The following is a 13,638-nucleotide window of genomic DNA, read 5'->3' as shown; positions in this document are numbered from 1 at the left end:
AATGGAGTGCCCTTTGGTAAGTACGTTGACAATGGGGAAAAGACAGAACACCTGACTCAACTGTGCCCCTAGTTCATCATTTTGACCATTTTTTGTTTCAGTTTTCTACTAAAACAATTTTGACCAATATGAGAGTTAGATTAACACACTTGTTCAATTTTCTGATTTGAAATCATGCAAGTTAGGCTATGAGCACTGAAAATTTTCCTTTTTTGGGTCCAAGAAATGGTCCAGTTTTAGAAAAATGGAGCAAATTTTCAAGAAAATTAGTTAACTTTAGTAAAAATTCTCAAAAACTATTTTTGCAAAAGGCCACTACTCAACGAGCACGGAACCTACTCTTCAGATGCACAACCTCAGATCCAAAACAAAGGGAAATTGCCCCTTGTCTAAATGGCACTACACGATAACGGAAAGTTGCCCCTAATCTGAATAGCACCGCAGCATTGCACGGTAACGGAAAGTTGTCCCTAGTCTGAATAGCGCCGCAACACATGGCAATCAGTCCTCACAGTGACAATTACAACCGAATTCTCGAATACAGAGAAGACAAAGATAACCAGAACCATCACATGGACACAGTCGATTTTAGAAGTGTTTACGGCTGGACTTCAGAATGAAGTTTCCTACGTATCCCAAACATGGGAATCAAGCCTTACATAGTTTCGGGTTAAGGTACACTCGGGTATTAACCTCTCCTTTTGTTCTCTAACTTTTGCCAAGGCCACCCTTCCGGGTTTTCAACCTTGCGAGCTTTGTTCTTCTTCTCTTTTCAATTCTTTTTTTCTTTTTTTTATCTTTGCATTTTCATTTTCTTCATTTTTCTTTTCATTTTTTTCTTTTCTTTTCTTTTTCTTGCTCTAACTTTTGCCTAGGTTGCCCTTCCGGGTTTTCGGCCCAGCGAGCCTCTCAAGGGTAAAAGTGTAGCTTTGTCCATGTCAAATGGTTTGAGATCTTGAAGCCATTTGAATTCAGGAGAAGGGTTGTTGTTCGCTGATGATGTAGGAGTCCATCTAATGGGTATGAATTTGCCTCTAGTGTTGTGGATAGGAACTCGATTGTCCTTGAGCCATACTTTCTTCTTTCTTCCCTTCTGGGATTTGGCATTCTTGCCGATCTTCGTTAGCTTGAGAAATATCCCAATTTTTCGCTCTTCAAGCACATCTGACATTTTTGCCCTTAGTTTGAGGGGTGCTTCTGATCTAGCATCGCAAGCTTCCTTTTGATCTCATCTGATCTTCTTGATTTGACTTTTCTTGCCCCTAATTCGTGGGCTACTTCGAATATGGCCACACACCTCACATCGTGGTTGACCTTTGAACATTCTGAATCCAAGTTCAAGGTTTGAAAGCAAGGGGTCAAGTCTTGAGGCTGAGAGCGATCCTAGGCTACACAATCTCAAGAGCGATTCCACACAGGTCTTCGCAGGACTACGCAAAACATTTTTTGAAATCTTTTAAGAAAGCGACTAGTCGCTCGCTTTGAAGACAATGTAGAACCAATCTAGATCAAGCCGGGATCCTTCTCAGTGCACACATTAACAAGCATGATTTCATTCATTAAGATCTTAGCACGCCTCTCTTTCTCTCAATTGATCAAACTTTTGCAAATCCCGAGAAATTCCTTCCTCTTTGTTTTCATCACAATGTTTAAAAAGTTTTGAAAAACTTAGGTCAATGCAATAATTTCAAGGCACAGAAGAGCAGGTGAAATGTACTGCCGTTTCATTCTAAACTTGCTGGCACAACAGGCTCAAAGTAGAAATAAGCACAAAAATATGAAAAACCATTGCTGTTTCATTCAGATCTTCTGGTGTAATTGGCTCCATAGCAGAAACAGACTCAAAATGAAGAGAAAAGACAAACACAAAACAAGCAAGTGATGTCCGAAGTAACACCCCTAAAATCACTTGACTCCTATACAACAGGACTGGCTTGATACAACAAGACAGACCCCAAACAAAAAGACTGACTCAAAACAAGGAGACAGACTCAAAACAACACAACAGAACTGACTCAAAACCCAAGCCAGAACGTAAAATAACCATCATTTGCAAATGCTCAAAACAGTGCGTGCCACACGCTAGATTTGGAGTAAACTGAGTGCCGCTCGTAGGTGGTTCATTCCCTGATCACATCACATTATCCCCCAAGTTCACCGATCCAGTGACGATAGACTTTGCTGAGCTTGGCAGGATGATGACCTCATTGTCAAACAAATCCTGTACTTCGTGGCGAAGACGAAAGCAATTGTCGGTACTATGACCGGTTTGTTGATGGTACGAACAGTACTGGGTAGCATCATGCGAGAGAGGGAGGTTATTCGGGAGAGGCCGAGGCTCAAGGGGTTTGAGCTGGCCCTTTTCAACGAGTATTTGAAGAGCCTTGGACAAAGGCATATAGAGGGCATGGAAGACCCTGCGACCTCGGGGCAGATGCTTCGAGATTTTTGGATTCTTGTTGGGTGCACTAGCGAAGGGGTCAGTAGGTGCTGGCTTGGTTTTCTGATCTCTTCCGAGTGCAGGATTAGAGCTCAAAGGATTGTTTCTGGTATGATGGCCCTTCTCCCGGTTCTCCCTTTGCTTTGAACTACCCTCGTTCTGAGTGACGAAAGTGTCGTCCACAGTTTTTGCAATAACTGCGAGCACTTGCTGTTTGTTTAGTCCCTCGGCTTTCAAAGCCTCAACAGCCCACAGGAGTTGTTCATAGGGATCAATATCTGCCTCTACCATGTTCTTACCACTCGCCTCAGCTTGGTCGAAGGTTTGGGTTGGTACATCAGTGCGAAGCCCAGTTGTTGCCGACACGTCATTGCCAGAACTTAGGAAGACTTCAGGTTGGCTGAGTTCAATTACAATTCGCCCCAAGAGTGGGGGCTCTTCTGGCGTGAAGTTTTCAACATGTGATATGGTCGATGGCGGAGCTGACATTCTGAAGGCTAGATCAGCGACAGATCTCTGAAGGTCGCCGATCATTCCTATCAGCTCGAAAGTAGTGGGCTCACGAGTTTGAAATGATTGGGGTTCCAAGACCGGATATGCGGTAGGTGCCTGAGATGGGTGTTGCATTTCAGCATTGGTCTCACCCTCCATGGTGATTCCCTGGTTTAATGCTGCTGTCATGACTACAATTTCTTCTGAACTTTGCGTCATCATGAGTCTGCTGAAGTGAATAGAGGTGATATGACTGGTGACTAACGGATCAGATGAACTGGTAAGCCTTGACTGGCCTTTCTCTGCCTTGCCTCAGCGAAGGAAAACACTGGCTGCTCTGAACTGAATCTCTGACCCGACAAAGTCTATCAGAAAAAGTCCAATGTACCCGGGGGGATATTGGAGCCTTCTGAAGCTACGATTCCAAGACCAGCTAGCAAAAGAGGAAACAGGCAGTATCTCAGCCCTAATTTCACCACAACAGATATGAGCATAGCTGAATGACTGCACTCTCTACTGAATCCTGTCCAAAATTCTGCCCTGTTAATTGATACCCTCGCGCAAAACTGATTGCCCCAAAATACTAATGCCCTCAGGCCTGATACCCAGACTTGCAAACTGATACATGCGTTCCTGTAGAGGCACACTCTAAAAGCACATAGCAAACAAATGAGAGCCAAAACACTTCTATATTGGGGTAGGGTTTCCCTGTCCTATCTTGTCAGGAGCTAGGGTTTCACTACGCACACAGCGGTTTCAAACAACCTACAATCGGGTAAGCAACCTGTCCTAGCTTGGAATGGTCACTACGGATTCCGAATATGCACTAGGTCGAATGGTCAAAAGGGTCCCCCAGTAAAAATCGGAGTTTGTGTTCTCGTCGTGACAGAGCCCACAACCGGTCAGCCTTATGGCACGCTTCTCAAAGTAAGCCTCCGGCAAACCGTTCAGGAATAGCATATGGCAAACATGGTGTCCTAGGCGCACCAATGCAAATGCAATGCAAAGAGACACATAAGTGTAATCAAAACAAGATATCATGAGTTCGAGTCAAGTTCTCTAAGTCCCTAGCAGAGTCGCCAGAAATTGTAGACGCGTCGCCCGAGAACTCCTCGATATCCGCGCGCCTGCGAGAGGGCGCGAAATCTCGTTTTGTTCTCTGAGCTACTACAGTTTGGACTCAAATGTCACGGTTCTGAATCTAATCTCACAAAGTGCAATGTGAGACCGATAAATCACCAAAGAGTCCAAATCCGGCAAATCGTTTTGGAAAACTGAATTTTATAAAGAAGTGCCAAACAAGGACTGCTTTGCCAGATATAGAGTCGCCACCGAAATATTTTATTTTGGGGAAATTTAGGAAACCCTGACTCGTGCCTAAGGCCACGTGTCCGTCATCACCAAAGTTGCCTTGGCTCGGGAGCTTGGGTATGAGAGGGGAAGGTCATGCAATGACCACCCCCGCTCGCCCGATCAAAGATCGGCCTGTACTAAGCATGATATTTTGTTTTTGAAAACACATGTACTCTTATTCCGGTTAATTAGCTGATCTTACTACGTGATGCGCACAACATACAAGTATAGACTAGATCGCCTAATTTGGAACAAAACATTGCATGTTTGTTTGTGAAAATGGTTTGAAGTTTGCTACTCCCAAGTAGGCTAAATTCGGGATTCAATGAATTGTTCCAGTTCAAGTAATCCAACCTTCACCCACAGGCATTCAGGCAGTTATATCAACTAAGCAGCTAGCCTCATGGCAAGCATGCTTTCACGGCAGCATTAGCACACATGCAGTATGCTAAAGCGTAAACACTCACAGTGTACTCCGAGCCAAAATAGAGAACTAGTTAGAAATCATGCATGATCCTAGTTCATGTTAAGATGGCTAATGCAACACATGCAAAAATACAGCTAAAATAGGCGGTTAGGTAAAAGGGAGAAAGAAATGGGGGTTGGAAGACATGCATCACACACACGCACGCTTATTACAACAGTTGGCCCCCTCGACGAAGGGTCCGAATAAAGAGCTAACTAGCTAATCTAAGCTAATTAAACTAATTATTACAGAATAAAGCTAATTAACTAATCCTAGTTAACTAACTATTACAAAACAGTTAAGCAGCTAAACGCATTAACTACTTAAATACAAGCCATCACATTAGCTAAGTAAAGCAGTAAATCAGGAGCCTCAAGGCGGGAAGAATGCACGCATGCTCGGTCGTTTCGTTCGGAAATCCGTCGTGATGCCCCAATTTGCCTCTGTTTGCAACTGCTCTCAGAAACTTGCACCAAGCTCCAGATAGCTTCAACTCCACCTTGGGAACCTATGGGAGGGTGGCCGAACAGTTGTTGGTGTTTGCAGCCACCTACCGACCACTTTTTGTTGTTGTAGGGTAGAAAAAGTGGTCGGCCAGCTAGTTTTTCTGGCTGGCCGACCAGTTGTTGCTGCATTCTTCCAATTTGCTGCAATAGAGAGCAAGAAAGGGCATGGCAATGTATTTTCAAGATATGTGTACACAACCACCCTCCTTATCATTTTGTAAGCTCAAGAGAGTGTGGTTCTCGACCCTTGGGCCATCAATCATGTATCTCGATGCATGATGGCTGAGAGGCGAAGTTGCACAATTCAATATGAAAATGAATGCACACATAAACACTTAAGGCCTAGAACTCTATCATGTATGATCAAGAGCGTTGACGATCGAGAATTGAGGCACGTTTTATCACTTTAAGTATGAAGCGTCCCTCATTTCTTGTGTTTGGACTAACACCTATTCCAAACAACAATGCAAGACATAACATGGCATATAGAATGTAATGTAACATGGAGTATGCAAACATAAAGAGCATCTTAAACATGCAAACATGATCAAACCACCAATGCCAATAGCATGCAACAGTATGCAATACAACAATGCAAACAACATGGCGTACACAATGCAATGACTAACATTGCATACTCAATGCAATGTGATTATGGCATGCATAATGCGAATCGAGAACATAGCATGTGCAATGCGAACAACAACATAACATGAACGATACGATGTGACATGGCATACACAATGCTCAATGGACTCAAACCGAATGTGGGTAGACCTCAGCCCTACCCAAATCAGTGGCCATAACACCAAAACAAAGGCACAGAAGACAAGGTATGCATGCACAATGCATTGACCATTCAACTAGGCCTAAGAGCACAACCCTTAAGAAGGCTTAAAGAGTGACAAACATGTAAGTGTGACAACACCATATGCACTGAAAACAAGTAAGAAATGATGCCAAATCATTCAAACAATAGAAGTATAGCATGCAAAGGTCCTTAAAGCATGAAGCTAGCAAAGAGGACTACAAATGAGACATGCAATACATGGCACATATGCATGAACCAACCACAAACAGAGCTTAAGTAGGTCAAAACATGGACCAACGCATGCTAAGATGGAGGCTCAAAGGCTTAGGCATGCAAGTATACACACTAGGCCATAAAAAAGGCAATAAATGCACAACCCTTAGAGGCACTCAAAGGGTGGAAGAAGTGGGAACATGGCAATGCTACAAACTTTGAAATAACATGATGAATGATGCCAAATCATTCAAATAGTCCAAGCAATGCATGCTAGTGGACTTGATGCACAAAGCTAACAAGCTAGAATGCATTATAGCTATACAAAGCATGGCATGCACGACCAAAACAACACAAATCAGAGCTAGAGCATGCTAAAACATGGACAAAAGCTTCTTGAAGTTAAGCCAAAAGCATGCTAGAATGACATGTTAAAGTATGATGCATGTTGGGCTAATTCATGGAAATGCACTATAAGTGCATAGAGCATGAAATGGGTGACCAAACCAAACCCTAACAGAGGTATGACATGGCAAAACATCACCAAAAACATGCTGAGATGGACTCAAATGAAGCTAGAATGACATGCTACTTCATGAAGCATACAAGACTAGTTTGTGTGATTTACACTACAAGTGTATAAACCATGCATGGAGTGACCAAACCAAGTAAAAACAGTGGTATGCCTTAGCAAACTAAGCCCAAATACAAGCTAAGATATGGCCAACATAAACTTAACAAACATGCTCACACATGAGGCATTCAAGACAAGTATTGAAGACATAAGGGGAGGGGATCACCCTCTCCAAACAAGGCTTAAGTGGGGGTAAACAACCCCAAATACAAAAGTGACCTTAAACAAAGATCTTAAGCACCAAAATTCAGAACTTTTTGTAGTTAAGAGTTAAGCTTAAAACCGCATGCAAGTAAGGCTAAAAGCTTAAGCAAGAGTGGGGGTTTAAGGAGTTAAAGGCTCACCCTTGAAGACCACCTTCAAAACCACAACTCCAGTTGGTTTTTCAAGCTTAAACCAAACCAAAAACTCCAAAACTAGCTCCTAAGCACCTCAGCAACAAAGGGATGGTGTTTTTGTGTGTGTTTGTGTGTTAAAGTATGAAGAATATGCACTTTTGAACACAAAAATGAGACAAACAAAGAAGAATAGATACAAGTGTATATCGATAGCTCCAGCACCATTTTTTTGAACCTAGAGGAGGGAGGAGGAGCTTCTCTTTTATAGAGAAGCAAGGCTCAAGCTTCTTGGAGAAGCTAAATGTTCATGGCCATCCCCCTATACACGTGTATGGAGGATGGTTCCAGTGCTCTCCAGCTGTGCCAGCTGGCCAAAAATATCTCTAAAAAGGTGACAAAAAGTAGCTGACCACTTGAAGTGGTCGGCCAGCTACTTTAAGTGGTCGGCTGACCACTTTAAGTGGTCTCCCAAGAAGACAACTGGTCAGCCATGGTGGGAGATGGTCAGCAGCATGAAAACAATGCAATGATGTGGTGGCCGACCAGAAAAGATGGCCCAAAGACCAAGGAGACCAGTTGTCAGACCAGAAAACTGGCTGGCAGGAAGGAAAGTGGTTTGCGGGGAGAGAAACTGGTCTCCCACCCTTGTACCACCTTCCAAATAAGGAAAACAAGGTTTGCACCAAAAACAAACCAAAAAGGATGCAAGACAAAAGTTCGAGAGGCAAAGCGCGCAGCCGGGAGCCTCGAAAACTAGCTGACAAGCACCAAAAGTTGTTTGTGACCACAAAAGTGGTCTCCCAAACCACAGTGGCCCTCTAGGCCAACGAAACAAGGTGTGGTTCAAAAATCACGCCAAACGGAGAACGTTAAGCGGTCTCGAGACAAGGCGTGCGGCCAAAGGCTCCGAAAACTGAAAACCGAAAACTAGTCTCCAAGCGGAAAAAGTGGTATACGACCACAAGAAGGGGTTTAGAAGACCTCTCCTTCCCTCAGGAAAGGAAAACAAGGCTTGGTCCGCAAACTGAGCCGAAGCACAAAGAGTTCAGATGCTTAGAGGCAAGGCACTCGGCCAAAACTCCAGAAACTCGAAACAAGCACAACATGCATTATCACCGAGCGCTCAATCGATGACGTCTGAGTCTTAAGGTCAGTCAAAAATTGGGAGTCTACACATATGAGGCGTAATGCACATGTAAAACAATAACTCTACACACACTACTCCAACCTGAGGAGTTTCACTATTCAAGCAAGTTCCACACAAGCTTCTACAACCGCAAACACGAGACTCAACTTTCGCCAAACCATTCTCAGGTACTTACAAGGCTACAACCCTCTTTACCAAATTTCAAGCTAGACCTTGTGTGACTATTTGTCAACCACATTCCAACATCAACTAACCTCTTAACCAATTTGATAAATCTGGACGCCCGGTACCAAACAACAACACACCACCCAACACCACCCAACACCACTACTCCCAATGAAGTTCCGCACAAAAATCCTAAAACCCCTTGAATCACCCCGGATTCTTCACTTGGCCATACCACTATTGTTTCCCAAAGAAGTCACCCCTCATACGCCTATATGGCAATTACCTTTCATACTTCGAATGTAAGACCGATGTGGTCAATGACAATCACATAATTTTAGACACAAAAGAATCCTCACCAATGTCACACTCACTATCCAAGAACACCACCATTCTTCCTCCCAAGAAATGCCTCTAACAGTTAACCATTAAATTCTCCTCTCGCTCTCAAAACTCCATCCAATATCTAATAATACCTCAACACTCACACCACCCTTCTCATAACCAATAGGATCACCACGGACTCACTGACCAACAAAACCAAATTACCAAACAATGCACAAGTACCACTCTCACTAACCCGGGGTACAAATCTCACTCCCCTAGACATTCTCACAGAACTTGGCCAATTCCACAAACTCTAAAGTCTCATATTCCCTCAAACTCAACACATCCAAAGCCTTATAACTCAACCCTTACGATATCACCACACCAATCACAATAATCCACGAATTCCCATTCTCAATAATTAACTCCCAAACAAAACAAGGCTCACAGGCCATCATGTAGTAATTTCATAAAACAGTAACATATATACAACACCGCTACAATTGTCAATCCCATGAACAACTTCTCATTACACTTGCAAAAGAGTCGAAAATCCATCATAAGCCTCTAACACATGAGCCATAACGAACAACAATATATAAATACAACATAATACAATGATACCTCAACACCCAACAACGTATTAGTCGACAACAAAAGCTCAAATATAAAACCACTGATCTCTAATACAAAAGCCCTTCTCAAGGGTAATACTACTGTGATGACTGAAAAGTCGACCCTCGCGTAGCTCTCAAAACCGGGCCTACACGGGTCTAGTATCGGTACCACACCTAATTGAACTGAAGGGACTGAGTTCGACTACGTTCTGGAACACCCGAAGAATTCACATGCAAAGGGTAAAAACGCCTAACATAGCCCAGATGACCACAATAAAAAAAAAAAATAGACCCTCTACTTTGAGATTGGCCTAAAGCCTGAACCTCACTAGGCCTCCTAATTGACGAATCCGAAACCTCCGACGAAGACAAGGACTGAGCCTAGAATTGAGCATGTGCTCGCCTCCATCTCTTACTGAGCCTAGATCACTTATGAACCGTAAGAGTCGCCGAAGTGGCCTCCTCCCTAACTCAACCAACACTTATAACCATGGCCTCCACATGGGTCGTCGCCTCAACTAGAGCATAGTAATTTTTCCATAGAGATCCAACTATCTTCTCCTGGATATCATTACATAACAGCCTCTCAAACTCATAATAACGACGCTCCTCTGTTGCCACCAACTCTGGAGCAAACTTCGACAAACTAGTAACTCGCATCTTAAACTGTGCCAAAGGAGTAGCACCCTGGCGCAACTCAACAAACTGTTCCCTCAACCTTTCCCGAGCAAAAGAATGGAAGTACTTGGCCATATAGGCCTCGATAAAAGCAACCCACGTGCTACCTACAGTGTTCTTACCAAAATTTCACCAGTACCCTGTGTCACTCCTCAATTGAAAACTCGCCAAATAAACCCTTAACTCCTCATCCTCGACTCTGAGCATATCAAGAGTCTTGGTAATCTACTCCAACCAATCATCTGCCTCTAATGGTTTAGCCTCTCCCTAAAACTCTAATGGGTTGGAACGAAGAAACTCCTTAGTAAGCCTAAGGGCACGCCTGTTGTCACCCTCATTGCAAGCTAGAGCATCCTGCACCGTTCTCACAATCTCGTGTGCAACTTCCTTGCCAACAGCCGATGTTGTAACGACTGGTGCTAAAGGAACCGTTGTGCTCCTATTGGCACACCTATTCCCAACTCATCCCCTATTCCCTTGCGTAGACATCCTATAAAATCAAAACAAGACCAACTTAGTGCACAACACCACAGCCCTTCTCTGAGGCACACACACTCACCACCTCTAGGCTATAAGACACACTAACCACCCAAACACACAGTTTTACTACATATAAACAATTAAACACTTACTCACATAATTGAATCAAGTCCACAAGGATAACTGCTCCTTCCAGAACTGTCACGACCCAAACCCATCCCTATAGGTTTAGCATCGTAACCGGCCAGTAATCCTTGGATTACCAAAGGCCTTTTAACAGAATAGCATATAGTTAGGGACTGCGGAAGCAAATATATAAAATATACATAGTCTATTGAGCTGTGAAGACATACATGGGACATATAATCTTTAACTTTTATAAAGTTACGAGTGACGTCAAAAGATACAGTATTTACATGTCACTCCATGTACATGTTAACAGAGATCTTGTCCGAAAATCAAAAGAAACAAAGCCTAATGCATTCACAAAATCAGCCACTAAACTTGACTTAATCCGAAACCTCCTCGGAAGGCACAAAGGCTGGCTGACAAAAAGAACAAAAACGCCAGGTCTTTAACTCTGAGCCTAGTCACGTGCCTGATCACCTATATACATAATATAAATAATGAGCGGGAGCCAAGTGAATAATAACAGAGTAAAAGGTTAAATGAATGTTGTCCATAATGGTTACAGAAAACAGAATTCAGTAACTATTAGAAATGAATTCATAATCATGTTAAGAAATCATAGTTCATAACAGATACAAATTCATAATCATATTCATAATCAGAGTTTGCAGTTAATCATACGTGGTACATTCATTAGCACTAGTAGAAGCAGTTGACCCATAAAGGGACGACTATAAAGGCATACAGTTGACTTACGTGCATAGAGATGGTACAGTTGGCTCATGAGACATACAGTTGGCCCATAAATGGGACGTATACATAAGGATCTATAATAGTTGGCTCATAAGACGTATAGTTGACCCATAATTGGGACGTAACAGAACAGATAACAGATGCCATTTGAAACTAAGAATGCCATAAATAAATTTCAGAATTATTGGACAACCATTCATTCATACAGAAAATAATATTTCAGAAAATAGATCATCTTCTATCATTTGGAAAATACTCATAAATTGAACATAGCTTTACAAATTTATTGCTCACAATTAACAAATGGCTCCAAGGCAACAGACAGAATGGGCAAATTAGACGTCTTGTGGCACGTGACCTACACAGTTTTAGAACGAACATATACTGAATTACACACCTGCAATTATTAACTAAATCCCTTCTTAGCTTGGTGTGTTTGTGCTTCTTAACCACATTATTATGTCTTAAACATGGCCTAGGAATGCCTATGATGCAATAAGGATGCAATAAGGATGCAAAAATACATTTGAAAACACTTAGTCAAAATGTTGGAAATAGGGGTCCCTGTTCGAGCACAACTTCCTTCACTCGAGCGAACATGAAAACATATGAACGGCCGCTCAAGTGAAACTTGCTCCGCTCAAGCGGTCTGTAAACTTTGAAAGAGTATTGGTTGCTTGATTTCTCCGTTCGACGCTCGCTCGAGCGTTAGATTCATAGCCTTGCTCGAGCGCAACTTTTGCCGCTTGAGCAGTCTACAAAAACATGAAACTTCTAGGTGCTTGCATTTCGCGCTCGAGCGGACCTCTGGTTGCTTGAGCAGAGATGCAGAAACAAAGGTGGCTGCTCGAGCGCAGGATCTGTTGCTCGAGTCAAGCGGGGAGGCTGAATTCTAGAATTTTCAAATTTACCTCCAAGCTTCCAAACTCAACTTCAAGCTATAAAACTCATCCTTTTGGGCCAAAAACTTGAGGAAACTAAAGGAAACACTTGGAAATGGTTAAAACATTATGAATTCAAAATCATTTCACCAAATCAAGGCCAAAAAGCTTGCCAATTGACCAAAATGAAACTCAAATCTTGGAAAACATAACATGCATGCGATGACTGGCTTCAAGGCGTTCAAAATATGATCATTTGGAATAACATAATGTAAAACAAGACAAATTCTCAAAACAAATGTGGAATGAATACATGCAATGACCAATTCTTTGAAATTTCAACTCAAATTATGATGAAAATAAACATGCAAGAACATGCAAGCATGGTATGATCAATATTTCTTCATTCCAGCTCAATATTGATGTTAATCCACTCAATTCTGTTGAATTCATGAATTTGCCAACTCAAAAACAAGACTAAAGGCTTGAATTCTCACCTTAGCTCCTTAATTCTTAAGATTTAGAGGTAATCTTGAGCAATTCTTTAAATCCCCAAGCAATGACCTTCTCTACCTCAAGTTGATCTCAAGTTTTTAGCCTCTCACCCTCTCTCACGTTTTTCCTCTTGGAATCTCAAAGATGATGAAAAAAAAAAAGTGGCTCAAGTGGTGTGTATGGGCCTTATATAAGCTTGAATTAAGAACACTTCCAAATCCCATGTTAAAAACTATGGAGTAAATTGGTTTCCAACTTTTATAGTAGATACTCAAATATGTAATCTCTCTCTCTCTCTCTCTCTCTCTCTCTAGTTTTGAAGAGCTGAGAATTTAGCTTTGATTAAAACAGCTAATAAAACCATGTCATTTACTTTTACAGGAAAACATGGAAAATAATTCATAATTTGAGTTTTATGCATTATTTAGTGCAGGATATAAGTTTTCCTTTCCTGCTATTTGTAGACCATCAAATTGAGCATAGTGGCATCAGTTAAATGGCTTTCATTAAACACATAAAATTAACAATAAGCATCTACATTTAGGTTTGTTGTGCTTAATTGAATCTGAACTTGCATTGACTTTAGAGGTTTTGGATCAAATGACAAGGCACAAGCACTTTGGAAATGTGTGGTTTTGTGGGTCTTATGGCTTGAAAGGAATGCAAGAATTTTTGAGGGAAGAGAAGATGATATTGAAAGAATGTGGGAAAAT

The sequence above is a fragment of the Camellia sinensis genome, chromosome 5 (assembly GCF_055761805.1).
Source record: "Camellia sinensis isolate YWXY chromosome 5, ASM5576180v1, whole genome shotgun sequence".
Taxonomy (NCBI): Eukaryota; Viridiplantae; Streptophyta; class Magnoliopsida; order Ericales; family Theaceae; genus Camellia; species Camellia sinensis.
Note: the sequence above shows the minus strand (reverse complement) of the source record.